Source organism: Ambystoma mexicanum, chromosome 11, assembly GCF_040938575.1.
Source record: "Ambystoma mexicanum isolate Mex_15411 chromosome 11, UKY_AmexF1_1, whole genome shotgun sequence".
Classification (NCBI taxonomy): Eukaryota; Metazoa; Chordata; class Amphibia; order Caudata; family Ambystomatidae; genus Ambystoma; species Ambystoma mexicanum.
The window spans coordinates 1,014,768,015-1,014,780,634 of record NC_090934.1 but is presented as its reverse complement, the minus strand read 5'-3'; positions in this window follow the sequence as shown (position 1 = coordinate 1,014,780,634).

Sequence of the window (12,620 nt, the reverse complement as noted above, 5' to 3'; positions counted from 1 at the left end):
CAGGACGGATGGATAACATTCCATCCGAAGGAAATCAATGAGGAATTTCGGACATTCTACACAGAGTTTTACCAAAATGATTCGGACATCACTGGTAGAGGAGAAAAGTTCCTTGAAGGGTTAAAGATTCCTAAGCTTGCAGAAGACGCATCACAAGTCTTTGAGGAAGATATAATGTTAAAAGAGCGATCAATAGGCTGAACGTTGAGAAGTCACCGGGACCGGATGGTCTACCGCTGGAGTTCTATAGATTACTGCCAAATTCTGCACTGGCGCGCTTGAAAGACACGTTTACATCGTCGATGGCTAAAGACTCTTTACCGCCAACCACGAGACATGCTACGATCTCAGTCTTTCTAAAGATAGGGAAGGAAGATACGCTCCCTTCGAGCTACAGACCAATTAGTCTGATTAATACCGACAATAAGATACTGTCTAAACTATTGGCCTTAAGGTTAGAGAATCTGCTTCCAAAATTAATTCATGAGAATCAGTCAGGTTTTGTCAAGGAAAGGAGGACTTCAAGCAACATTAGAAAGTTGCTGCACACAATATCGATAGCAGCTGACTCTCAAGATGACATCGCGGTCCTATACCTTGATAATGAGAAGGCATTTGACCGGATAAATTGGGATTTTCTTTTTCCGGTCCTCGAGGGAATGGGATTCGGTGAAAATGTAATGTCAGGGATTAAGCTGCTTCACACTGATCCTATAGCTGATGTTAATACCAATGGCTTACGATCAGACTCTTTTGTGTTGAAAAGAGGAACAAGGCAAGGGTGCCCTTGTCGCCCTTATTGTTTGTTATCGTGATTGAACCTTTAGCCGTAGCACTTAGAATGGAGTCTGGATTGCTCGGATTGAGCTGTTGGGGGTTACAACAAAAGTTGTGGCTGTACACCGATGATTTACTTTTTATTCTCAGGAATCTTAAAAAGTCTTTACCAGTACTTATGGACATCTTGTCATTTTTTCATCTGTGTTCAGGCTACAAAATAAATTGGGCTAAGTCAGAAGTACTGCCTCTAGTGCCATATTGTGATAAGCAGTTCATATCAAATTTGGGATTCAAGCGGTGTGTCAAAATGTTGTTGTACTTGAGGGGAGAGGGGTCTGGATTACACCTAGGATTACTAACTTTGTACAGGAGAATTGAGAATGGTTTGTACTGATTTTAGGCAGGGTTTGGAACGCTGGTGATAATTGCATCTCACCCTCTGGGGGAAGGTCAATGTCAGGCTCCAACCTTCAAGCGCAGGAGTGGCACGAACCAACCACCCCCTCCGCGGTCCGAGTGCCTGCAAGTCACAGCTTACACAGGCCTCCGAGACCCCGGCGGGGAAAGAGGGTTAGGGAATCGATGGTTGGACAGGAACTGGTTTTCAGGATAACCGGGACAAGGGTTAGGAGAGGGAAGGTGGACAGGACTGGGGGTGATAGGGTAAATACAAACTAACAATTAAACATGCATACCAACCCTGCATATACATTACATGCCCACATTACAGACTGTCATCAATGAGGCAGTTAGAGCAAAGGACTTATCTCTGTTTTTGAGTTCTGGCCTCCTGCCTGCGCACTCTCAGGTCCGGTCTCCGGAGCAGATAAATGCTGCAAAGAGAGTTATGAGTTACTACCTTGTGAGTGTTTCCTCACACACACAACAGATGCATCAGTGGATAAGCGACATTCCTTCATGCACCCCCCACGTTCTAACTCGTATGCCCCCTTGAGTGGGTTTCACCCTGATATGCGGTTAGGCCGCACGTGGCCCCGCAGTTCTCGCTAATCCATGTGTTAATAAGCACACGTAGATTAGAATAAACGTGCCGCTAGCCGCACGTGGTGCAGTGCGACTTCTGTACCAGCCACGCCGCTGTGCTCCCAATTGCGGTTCCCTTAGCTAATGCACATGGCTAATTATGCATGCAAATAATATGCACTGCTCGTGGGATCGCTGCGCTTCGGTGCGAGTCTTGCGCGGGTCTTAGCTTTGGAGTTATGCTGGACTTATCTTTTGCCGAACAAGGGGACTGATGAGTCTGGGCGGTGCCCCCTTGCGTGTGCCCCGCTTCGCGTGAGAGATTCCTGACTGTTCGCCCCTGAACGCGGCTTTGCTGCTCAAGCGCAGCTCCCCTGCGCTTGCTGTACTTATCTCAGGCGTGTGAGGGGCCCGGGTGATGGCTGGCTGGGGCGTGGCCCCTCGCGTTTGTCCCCTTCCTCGGAGCTGCAATAAACACGTCCTCTTCATTCGGGAGTTCAAGCACAAGCCCCGTGCTAACATGCGCGCGTGCATGCGCGGATGTGCTCCACCCGACGTGGGTGGGGTTTTGCAGTTTCTGGCCCGGGGCCTGCTGGGAGATGGAGTTTGTAGGCCTTTGTTCCTGCAAAGAGGGCACAGAAGCCTTCGATAAGGCAATATCCGTTTGCGCTGAGGTTTTTTGTGTTTGTCCATGTGTGGACCACGTCCACAACTCACTCCAGGCTCCCCTTTACATAATCCCAAGGCCTGCACCTTGACAGTACTCCCCCCCACACAGAAGGCTCTGGGTTTGGGTTTCCCTGGGTAATCTCGATGAAACGCTCTAACCAACCTGGGCGCATGCACATTGCCGGCTGGCTCCCAAGACCGGTCCTCCGGGCCATATCCCACCCAATCAATAAAGTAGTACAAACCTTTTTTCCGATGCTGAGAATTCAGAATTGCTCTAACCTCATATTCAGGGTGTCCCTGGACTAATATTGGAGGTGGTTTCTTAGTAGGGACAGTGGAGGGTGCAGGTTTCAACAGGGATACATGAAAGGTGGGGTAGATCTTCATTTGTTTTGACAAGGCCAGCTTTACTGCCACCGGATTAATTATTGCAGAGATGGTAAAGGGACCCAGATATCGCGGTTGCAACTTACGTGGGCCGGACATTTTAATATTGCGTGTGGATAGCCAAACGCGGTCCCCTTGTTTAAATGGAGGTCTTTGTCTCCTTTTAAAATCGGCGTAATGTTTGTATGATTGTTTTGCAGCATCTAAATTTTTTTGTATACTAGACCAGATTTGTTGTGCATAAACATGATGCCCCCTGAGTGTGGGTATATCCTCCAGGGATGGGCTGGGAACTGTGGGCAAAACCCTAGGGTGGAAACCATAAACCCCGAAGAATGGGGTATGCTTTGTGGAACTATGGAGAGCATTGTTGTACGCAATTTCTGCCAACCATACATACTGAACCCACGAAGTTTCAGTGTCTGCAGTGTAGCAGCGTAAGTACTGCTCCAGGCCCTGGTTTAATCGCTCGGTTTGTCCATCGGTTTCTGGATGGTATCCCGAGGACAAACTTACTTCCATACCGATTAACTGGCAAAAGGCGTGCCAGAAGCGGGAGGTGAACTGTGGACCACGATCAGTAATTACTCGTGTTGGAAGTCCATGCAGTCGCACTACGTTTTGTAAGAATAGTTCCGCCAATTCCCCAGCTGTGGGTACCCCTTTACATGGAATAAAATGACCCATTTTTGTGAGTGAATCAATCACTACCAAAATGGAAGTGTATTTTTGGACAGGTGGCAAGTCCACAATTAAGTCCATGGTAACAGTGTGCCATGGGGTGGGGGGAGTTGGCAAGGGTTGTAGTAATCCCGCCGGTTTTTGATGGCTGGACTTCTGTCTTCCACAAACGTCGCATTCTGTCACATATTTGCGCACATCCCGTAACTGTGTAGGCCACCAAAAATGCCGAGCAACGTTCCGCTGGGTTTTGGCTACACCTGGATGACCTGCGGTAGTGGCATCATGGCACCATTGCATAACCTCTTTTCTGAGCTCTTCTGTGGGCAGGTACAATGCTTTAGCATAGTAGGGAAGTCCATTTACCAGAGAATGATGTGAACCCTTCCCACACCAGTCTTGCAACTCTTGTGTAGTCATGGCTGTTTGCACATCTTCGAATATGTTAGGCCGTCCGACTACCCCGATAATTCGCGGAGGAGGCACAATAGGCCGATTTTCCATACATTCCTTATCGTCCGAATCGGGGTATCGCGACAAGATATCTGCTTTTTTGTTGTCAGTTCCAGGCCGATAAGTAATCAGAAAATCATAATCAGCGAAGAATAATGCCCAACGTAGTTGGCGTGGACTAAGTGTCTTAGCTGTTTTAATGAACTGTAGGTTCCGATGATCGGTAATCACAGTCACGGTATGATGAGCCCCCATGAGGTAATGTCTCCATTCCTCAAAGGCCGCCTTGACTGCTAGCAATTCCCGATCAGCTATGGTATAATTAGCTTCGGCAGGGAGTAATTTGCGGGAATAGTAGGCAACAGGATGGAGCATTCCCGTCTGCACTTCCCGTTGCGAAAGAACTGCACCGATGGCGTAGCTGGAGGCATCTGTCTCGACCACGAAGGGCTGAGCTAGATCGGGATGCTTTAGCACCGGGGCAGACGTGAAAGCCTTTTTCAACTGCTGAAAGCCTAGTTCTGCGGCTTCGTTCCACACATAAGAACGTCCTTTTTTTAGCAAAGAGGTAATGGGGGTCACCAATTCTGAGAAATTTCGGATAAACCGTCGGTAGAAGTTAGCGAAGCCTAGGAAGGATTGCACTTCCTTCACCGATTTCGGTGCTGGCCAGTCTAAGATTGCTTGCACTTTTCGTTGATCCATTTGTACCCCAGATGGGGTCAAAAAATACCCCAGAAATTCCACCCTAGAAGAGTGAAATTCACACTTCTCCAGTTTAGCGAACAAACCATGTTCTCGTAAACGTTGGAGTACTGCCTTGACATGTTTGACATGTTCGTCTTTGTCTTGTGAGTAAATTAAGATGTCATCGATGTATACCACCGCAAAGATATCTAGAAATTCACGTAGCACTTCATCCAGGAAATGCTGGAAGGCAGCTGGGGCGTTGCACAGACCGAACGGCATCACCTGATACTCGTACAGGCCAAACTTAGTCCGGAACGCTGTTTTCCATTCATCCCCAGCCCGCACTCGTACCAGGTGATATGCCCCTCGAAGGTCTAGCTTAGTGTATATGGTCGCCTTCCGCACTTGATCCAGTAAGACCGGAATTAACGGTAATGGATACCGATTTTTAATGGTGATACGATTTATTCCGCGATAATCGATGCATGTTCTTAAGTCTCCGGTCTTTTTCGGTATGAAGAATAATGGCGAGGAAACTGGAGAATTAGAGTGTCTAATAAACCCACTCCGTAGGTTAGTGTCTATGTATTCCTTTAGATGTTTCGTCTCATCTTCCGTGAGCGCAAACACCCTACTGCAGGGTAAGACTGCTCCTGGCTCTAGGTCAATTCGGCAATCAAATGGCCGATGAGGTGGCAGGGTTTCAGCCGCTTGTTTGTGAAACACATCGGTATATTCCGCGTACTCGGCAGGTAAGGCACTCATGTCTGAGGGTTCAAATGTGGCTATACATGGTTTCTTTTCGGCTTGTAAGCACTGTGCGAGGCAGAATTCGGATGAAAAGCTCACCTTGTTTTCTGACCACACTATCTTGGGATTGTGTTTGTAAAACCAAGGAAGGCCCAAAATAATCCCGAATTGTGGTGCTGCAATTAAATCGAATTGGATGTCTTCCAAATGATTTTGCTGACAACGTAGGGTTACCACTTGTGTGCTTTGGATGACAGGTCCAGAACATAATACAGTACCATCGACCGTCCTGACGGATTCCGGAGTAGATTTACTACACAAAGGTAGCCCCAGCTTGTTAGCTTACGCGACATCAACGAAATTGCCGGTGGCTCCTGAATCCAAAAACAATGTAACCGTAACCTCCTGGTGCAGGAAACCTAACACACCAGACAACGTGACATGCGGAGCATAATTGCTGAAACCAACTGCTGGGGCAATCTCCACGACCTGGCTCGACTGTACCACCCCTACTACTGCCGAGCCAAGGCGTTTCCCTGCGGCTTAGGTTTATTAGGGCACTCTTTTACAAAGTGCCCCGAGATACCACAGTACAGACATAGTCCTTCCTTGCGTCTACGCTCCCTCTCCTGTTTAGTGAGAGGACCACGAACAGCTCCTATCTGCATTGGCTCGTCTCCTGTCACTCTCTCCACAGATGATGTGGGAGGACGGGAAGTCCCAAAACGGTCCAACCTAGCTATGGGACGCGGGTCCCGTCGCTTCTTGTCTCCACGACGTTCAGCTTGCCTATGATCCAGTCTTAATGCTAGGTCAATCATTGACGGACAATCCTGGGGCTGTGGATCTACCTGGGCTATGAGATCTTTTAATTCATCACGTAACCCTAGGTAAAAGAGAGACATTTGCTTTTCTCTTGGCCACTCAGCTTCAGCGACCAACCTATTAAACTGTGTGACATATGTCACCAGTTCCTTGCTACCTTGACGTAAGGTGAGCAATTCCCTGTCCCTACACGTGGCGGCTGCCTTCCGGTTGAAGATCTTGCCAAATTCCAACTGGAATTCATCCCAATCGTACAACACTCCATCATCCCTATGCACCAAAGGGTTTGCCCAAGCTGCAGCGTCCCCAGTTAGATAAGAAATTACGAAAGCGGTTCGGGCTTGGATGTTCCGAAAAGCTGCTGGTTTCGTAAGGAAGTGCAGCTGGCATTGGGTCATGAAGGTCTGGTATTTCTGGGGGTCTCCCGCATACCTCTCAGGTGGAGCTAAGGGTACTACAGGTTCAGGAGTAACCTGGACTTGTACGGGCGTAGGGCGCGTAGACTCTGTAGGGAGGGGGGCTGCTTGTGCAGCTAAACTGCGCACTTGCGTAGCTAACACAGCGTACTCCTGTCTGGTGGCAGTAAGCTCAGCCTGGAGGCCCTGCAAAACCTTGGTAAGCTCCTCCATGACAGGCTGGTTCGTACCACTCGGTCGCCTGTTACACTTGGGCTTGTGCTTCTGTCAGGCTCCAACCTTCAAGCGCAGGAGTGGCACGAACCAACCACCCCCTCCGCGGTCCGAGTGCCTGCAAGTCACAGCTTACACAGGCCTCCGAGACCCCGGCGGGGAAAGAGGGTTAGGGAATCGATGGTTGGACAGGAACTGGTTTTCAGGATAACCGGGACAAGGGTTAGGAGAGGGAAGGTGGACAGGACTGGGGGTGATAGGGTAAATACAAACTAACAATTAAACATGCATACCAACCCTGCATATACATTACATGCCCACATTACAGACTGTCATCAATGAGGCAGTTAGAGCAAAGGACTTATCTCTGTTTTTGAGTGCTGGCCTCCTGCCTGCGCACTCTCAGGTCCGGTCTCCGGAGCAGATAAATGCTGCAAAGAGAGTTATGAGTTACTACCTTGTGAGTGTTTCCTCACACACACAACAGATGCATCAGTGGATAAGCGACATTCCTTCATGCACCCCCCACGTTCTAACTGGTATGCCCCCTTGAGTGGGTTTCACCCTGATATGCGGTTAGGCCGCACGTGGCCCCGCAGTTCTCGCTAATCCATGTGTTAATAAGCACACGTAGATTAGAATAAACGTGCCGCTAGCCGCACGTGGCGCAGTGCGACTTCTGTACCAGCCACGCCGCTGTGCTCCCAATTGCGGTTCCCTTAGCTAATGCACATGGCTAATTATGCATGCAAATAATATGCACTGCTCGTGGGATCGGTGCGAGTCTTGCGCGGGTCTTAGCTTTGGAGTTATGCTGGACTTATCTTTTGCCGAACAAGGGGACTGATGAGTCTGGGCGGTGCCCCCTTGCGTGTGCCCCGCTTCGCGTGAGAGATTCCTGACTGTTCGCCCCTGAACGCGGCTTTGCTGCTCAAGCGCAGCTCCCCTGCGCTTGCTGTACTTATCTCAGGCGTGTGAGGGGCCCGGGTGATGGCTGGCTGGGGCGTGGCCCCTCGCGTGTGTCCCCTTCCTCGGAGCTGCAATAAACACGTCCTCTTCATTCGGGAGTTCAAGCCCAAGCCCCGTGCTAACATGCGCGCGCGCATGCGCGGATGTGCTCCACCCGACGTGGGTGGGGTTTTGTAGTTTCTGGCCCGGGGCCTGCTGGGAGTTGGAGTTTGTAGGCCTTTGTTCCTGCAAAGAGGGCACAGAAGCCTTCGATAAGGCAATATCCGTTTGCGCTGGGGTTTTTTGTGTTTGTCCATGTGTGGACCACGTCCACAACTCACTCCAGGCTCCCCTTTACATAATCCCAAGGCCTGCACCTTGACAGTCAATGCTCTCAAGATGGTCTCAACACCTAAGATCAATTATGTCCTCAGCATGATTCCACTGAACATTGACATGGAATATTGAAAAGAACTAGATAGACTTCTTCAAAATTACATCTGGGACCAAAAACCACCAAGATTAAAAGTATTTAAACTGCAATTACCTTTGGCAAAGGGTGGGTTAGGGGTGCCCAGTTTTAGGGCTTATTATCTGGCGTTCATTTCCCACTTCTTGGTCGCTTTCCTAGAGGCCGAACCAGATGAGTGGGTGATTGCTGAGACTAGCTAAAATGGGCCTCCCACGCCCAGGGTGATTTTAACCTCCGTTTCAGGGTCTGGCTGTGTGAAAGATCCCTTAATTGCTGGATTGAGGAGTTCTTGGAAGTAATTGAATGAATGTGTGAGAGTTGATGCGCTTAGGGATCTGGGGGCATCAGTTTGGATGAATCAGAGCATTAGACTGGAGGGCAAAGTTATATTTTGGCCTGAATGGTTTCTTGGTGGTGTAACGTGGATTGCTGATCTTTTCAGGAATGGAAAATGGTGGACAGCCAGAGAAATGCAGATACACTTTAACATTTCGAATTTTAATAGCTCAGATTATTGGAAACTCAGAAGAGTTATTGGTGAGGTTAACGTGGAGGTGATGCTGAATTTGGACTTGTTCATCAACCAAAGTTGGGAGGAGATGGTTTAGCCAGCTGAGTTTACGGATTGATTGTGGTAGAGTACAAAGGCAATGACTATTTGAGGGAAGAATGGAGTCGGAGGATTGGAAGTGATATTCCGGATGAGCTCAGGTCAAGAATGTGTGGGAATGTTAGACTTTGTTCCTTGGGGCTTGCTGAAAGATCACGTCAGAAGAGAGGTCTAATGGACAACTCTGATTGTTGGGAATGTGTGCATGAAACTGGCACCCTTGAGCATATGTTATGGGACTTTAGGAGAGTGAGAGGATTCTGGCTGGAGTTTGATACGATCTGTGAGAAGGTTCTGGCAGAGAGGTTTGATTTTGATTTCAAAACTTTGGTGCTGGGAAATTATGAGATATTGGATGGGCTCACTATATGCCAGAAAAAAATGGGTGTTCAGAGGTGTTATGGTGGGGAAGAAATTAATCTTATCTGGCTGGAAGAATGTTATACCTTTGAAAATTGATGCCTGGATCACAGAAATGCATAGTTTGGTGGAGATGGAGAGAGTGCTATATAGAAGAGAAAGGAAACATGCACTGTTTGAGAAGATCTGGGGGAAGTTTCTTTCATTGTAATAGATTTAAAATGTGCCATTTGTGAATCTGGAGAGGGGGGTATGCTGGAGGGACTTTATTGAATGTACAGATGATGTTATATATAGTTAATTTTGTCTAGTTTAGTCTGATGAGTTTAGTTTTTTGTATATTTGTAAACTGAAAATAACATTTTATATATATATTGCAAAATTGACAACACTGCCAGAAATAGGAAACCCTATGAGTCCCAGGAAAAGCATGCAGAGAGGTCTTTAAAATCTACCAATCTGAAACTGGAAAAACCTCAATCCTCTGTAAAACCAAATATATCTTTTTATCCTTGTGATACTACTTTAAGGAATATGCTTAAGGAGAAAAAGGAAGTTGGTGGGGAAATTATTATGAGAAAACTGACTTTTGTTTTAGGGACTTCAAGTCCCAGAATTCCCAAAGTACTGGGACGAATAAGAGGGCCTGCAGAGGCACACGATTGCAGAATGCAGCCATTAAGGGTAATGATCCACTCCTGAGGATGGCTGGGAGGCATAAAAGGCCCACTCAGGTGCAGGCCGAAAGACCAAGGTAGAAGAAGGTGAAGCAGCAGGAGATCAGTAGTAGTAGTGTGCAGAGGAGTTTTGGAATCTTCACGGAGCAGCAGAGGAAGACATTGTGGAAGAGCCAGGAGGATGGGACCAGAGTGGTGAGAGAAATTGATGCCGGTCCCGATAGGGTCGTATGGGGTCGAGATTTCAGCTGCAAAGGTCACACAGTGGAAAGCACACCTTGTGAGTTCTTTATTATATTGTGACCCCGAAGCAATCTGTGATTATCCAGTGCTTGAATCCAGACTCCCCTTTGAATGCCAAACTGATGTAAAACAAAAGACTGATTATGACACATACCTAGCTGCTATAAAAAGAGGCAGATGGCATAAAGGGACTTTAAAGATCCCACCTGAGGGAGGTGATTGTGATATAGTGGGTAATAATAAAAACCAACCACACAAGGGGCAGTATCTCAAGAAGGGAACACAAACTATTGCCAATGCCAAAAGGGACGCACGTTAAGGCAATTAATAAACAACCAGGGTTGCCTAAGCCAAATGAAGATAACTGAGCATAACAGTATGTGTGAAGAATATTTCCCAGGTGCAGAGAATGTCCTAAACCCACATTGCCAAGCAAAAGCAAAAGAAGTGTGATGAAGAGAAAGAGTTATTATCAGCATTTTGTTAATAATACAAAGGTGGAACAAGATTGTCAGGAGGGCTGCCCTTCTGATAAAAGAGGTTCAGGCGTAAGGAAGCATTGCCTGTCTTGCATGTGGCAAACACTCGGGAGTAATAAATAGCACTAGAGTGATTCTTGAATCACTTGAAGAAAACCCTAAAGCTAATTGTGTGAAGCAGAAGACATTGTTAAAACCTTTGAAGTTGACCCTTACCACAGAATTACTTTGAGGTATTATTTGGACCTGTCAAGGGAGTATACCAGGTCCTAGAATTGTGTACTAATTGGTTCTGTTCAGGCAGGAGAGTGTACCCACAAAGAGAACCGCAGTAATTTATCTTGGCTAACAGCAGAGTACACCAGTCCGAGAGCATTTGTAACTATTGGTTCTCTTCTTGGATTGGAGCAGAGTGTTGTAGAAGTGGTGTACCTGGCATGAGAGTAAACCAGGTGGAAACTCAAAGTATTGTGGTGGGGTAACGCTTATGGCGAAGTAGTGCCAAAATATCTTCACAAAAAGACATTTGTTTTGAAGCTAATGACGTTTTGAAATATTCTCAGTTGATGTCTGTTTTAATGAAGTAGAACTGAAACTGAAGTGGTGCCAAAATAAAGTAGTTCTGAAATATTCATTGTTTATGACTAGAAGCTGTCCCAAAAGCTTGACTACAAGTGCAAAGAGGAAAGCTTTGTTAACCAATTGTGAACCATCCTTGGAATCCAAGTTGGAACTTGTGGTGTTGTCAAGTTGGATTAGAAAGAGAACTGAAGTGCAACCTTTTGTTATAACACAGGATTTCCCTATACTTTTTGAACATTTAAAGAAAGGACTGCTTGAATCTGGGGAAGTGGAGTTTGCCCAGGTTATCAGAGGAAGCAGCTATTGTGGTGTGACTCATACTGTTATTTTTGTGTATATTAGTGTGAGGGAGAGACATTTTTGTTAGAGTCTTTTCCTTTAGTTTATTTTAGGCAGGGAATCCTGCCTAAAATCTATAAGGGTAGGGATAGTGAGGCGTGTATCCAACCTTTTGAGTTAATAAAAATGGCATCTTTTGAAAAACGTTCACAAAGTTGTCTGCCTCACATTTCTGACCGCTCACATCATATAGATAGTTCTCTCAGCACTGTGAGATAATCATCCATAGTTTCATTTGACCCTCTTCTCCCACGGGAGTGCAGTCTGTGTCACAATACATTCCCTCTGTTCTCAAATCTTTTTTTGAATTGTTAGCCTCTTTTGTACTTCTTCGTGCAAGGTTTCTATGTCCAAGCCATCCTCTTCTTTTTCGAATTGTAGTGTTAGAAATATGTGTTATTCATTTGTAAGCACTGCTGCCTTGCTTTTCACACTGGTTTCTGTGAGGCTTTGGGTATTTATGTACACTTTAAAGCTTTGTAACCATTGTTGCCACTGTGCGTTGCCCTACATGGGTTCTTTAGGAGGTTTGGTGGTGCCGCTATCATTTGTGTCATTCTTTTGCTACTTTACTTTTCTTCAATTTGCTGTTCTTTTATTTTCTTTCTGCCTTCGGTCTTCTGTTCTTGTTGTTTCCATTAATTCAACATAGCTACATGGGAGCTCTCTCTCTCTCCCCCTTGCTCTGTGCCCCTTTTTCTCCGCTCATTCCTCCGGCTTTTCTGGGCTCCCATGTGACCATCCCTTCTTATTATCTGCCCTATGCACGCCACGTCACAGCGCAGGGTTCCAAATTGACATTAATTGAGCATGGGCTAAAACCAGCTCCTGGGTGTCGGCAACCCAGTAGGTAGGACCTACAGAAGGGGAACAAGGAGCTACCAGTGATGCTCCTTTAACTTTTTGTCCATTTTGTATAAATTACTGTGTTTGAATGTGTATTCTGTGTGTTCTAATTTTTCTTTATTAACATTCTCAAATACTCAAAGTTAATGTCACATTTACATGTTTCGAAGGCACCAGTTGGACCTGGGAGCCAAATGTAGCTCCTGGTAGCTG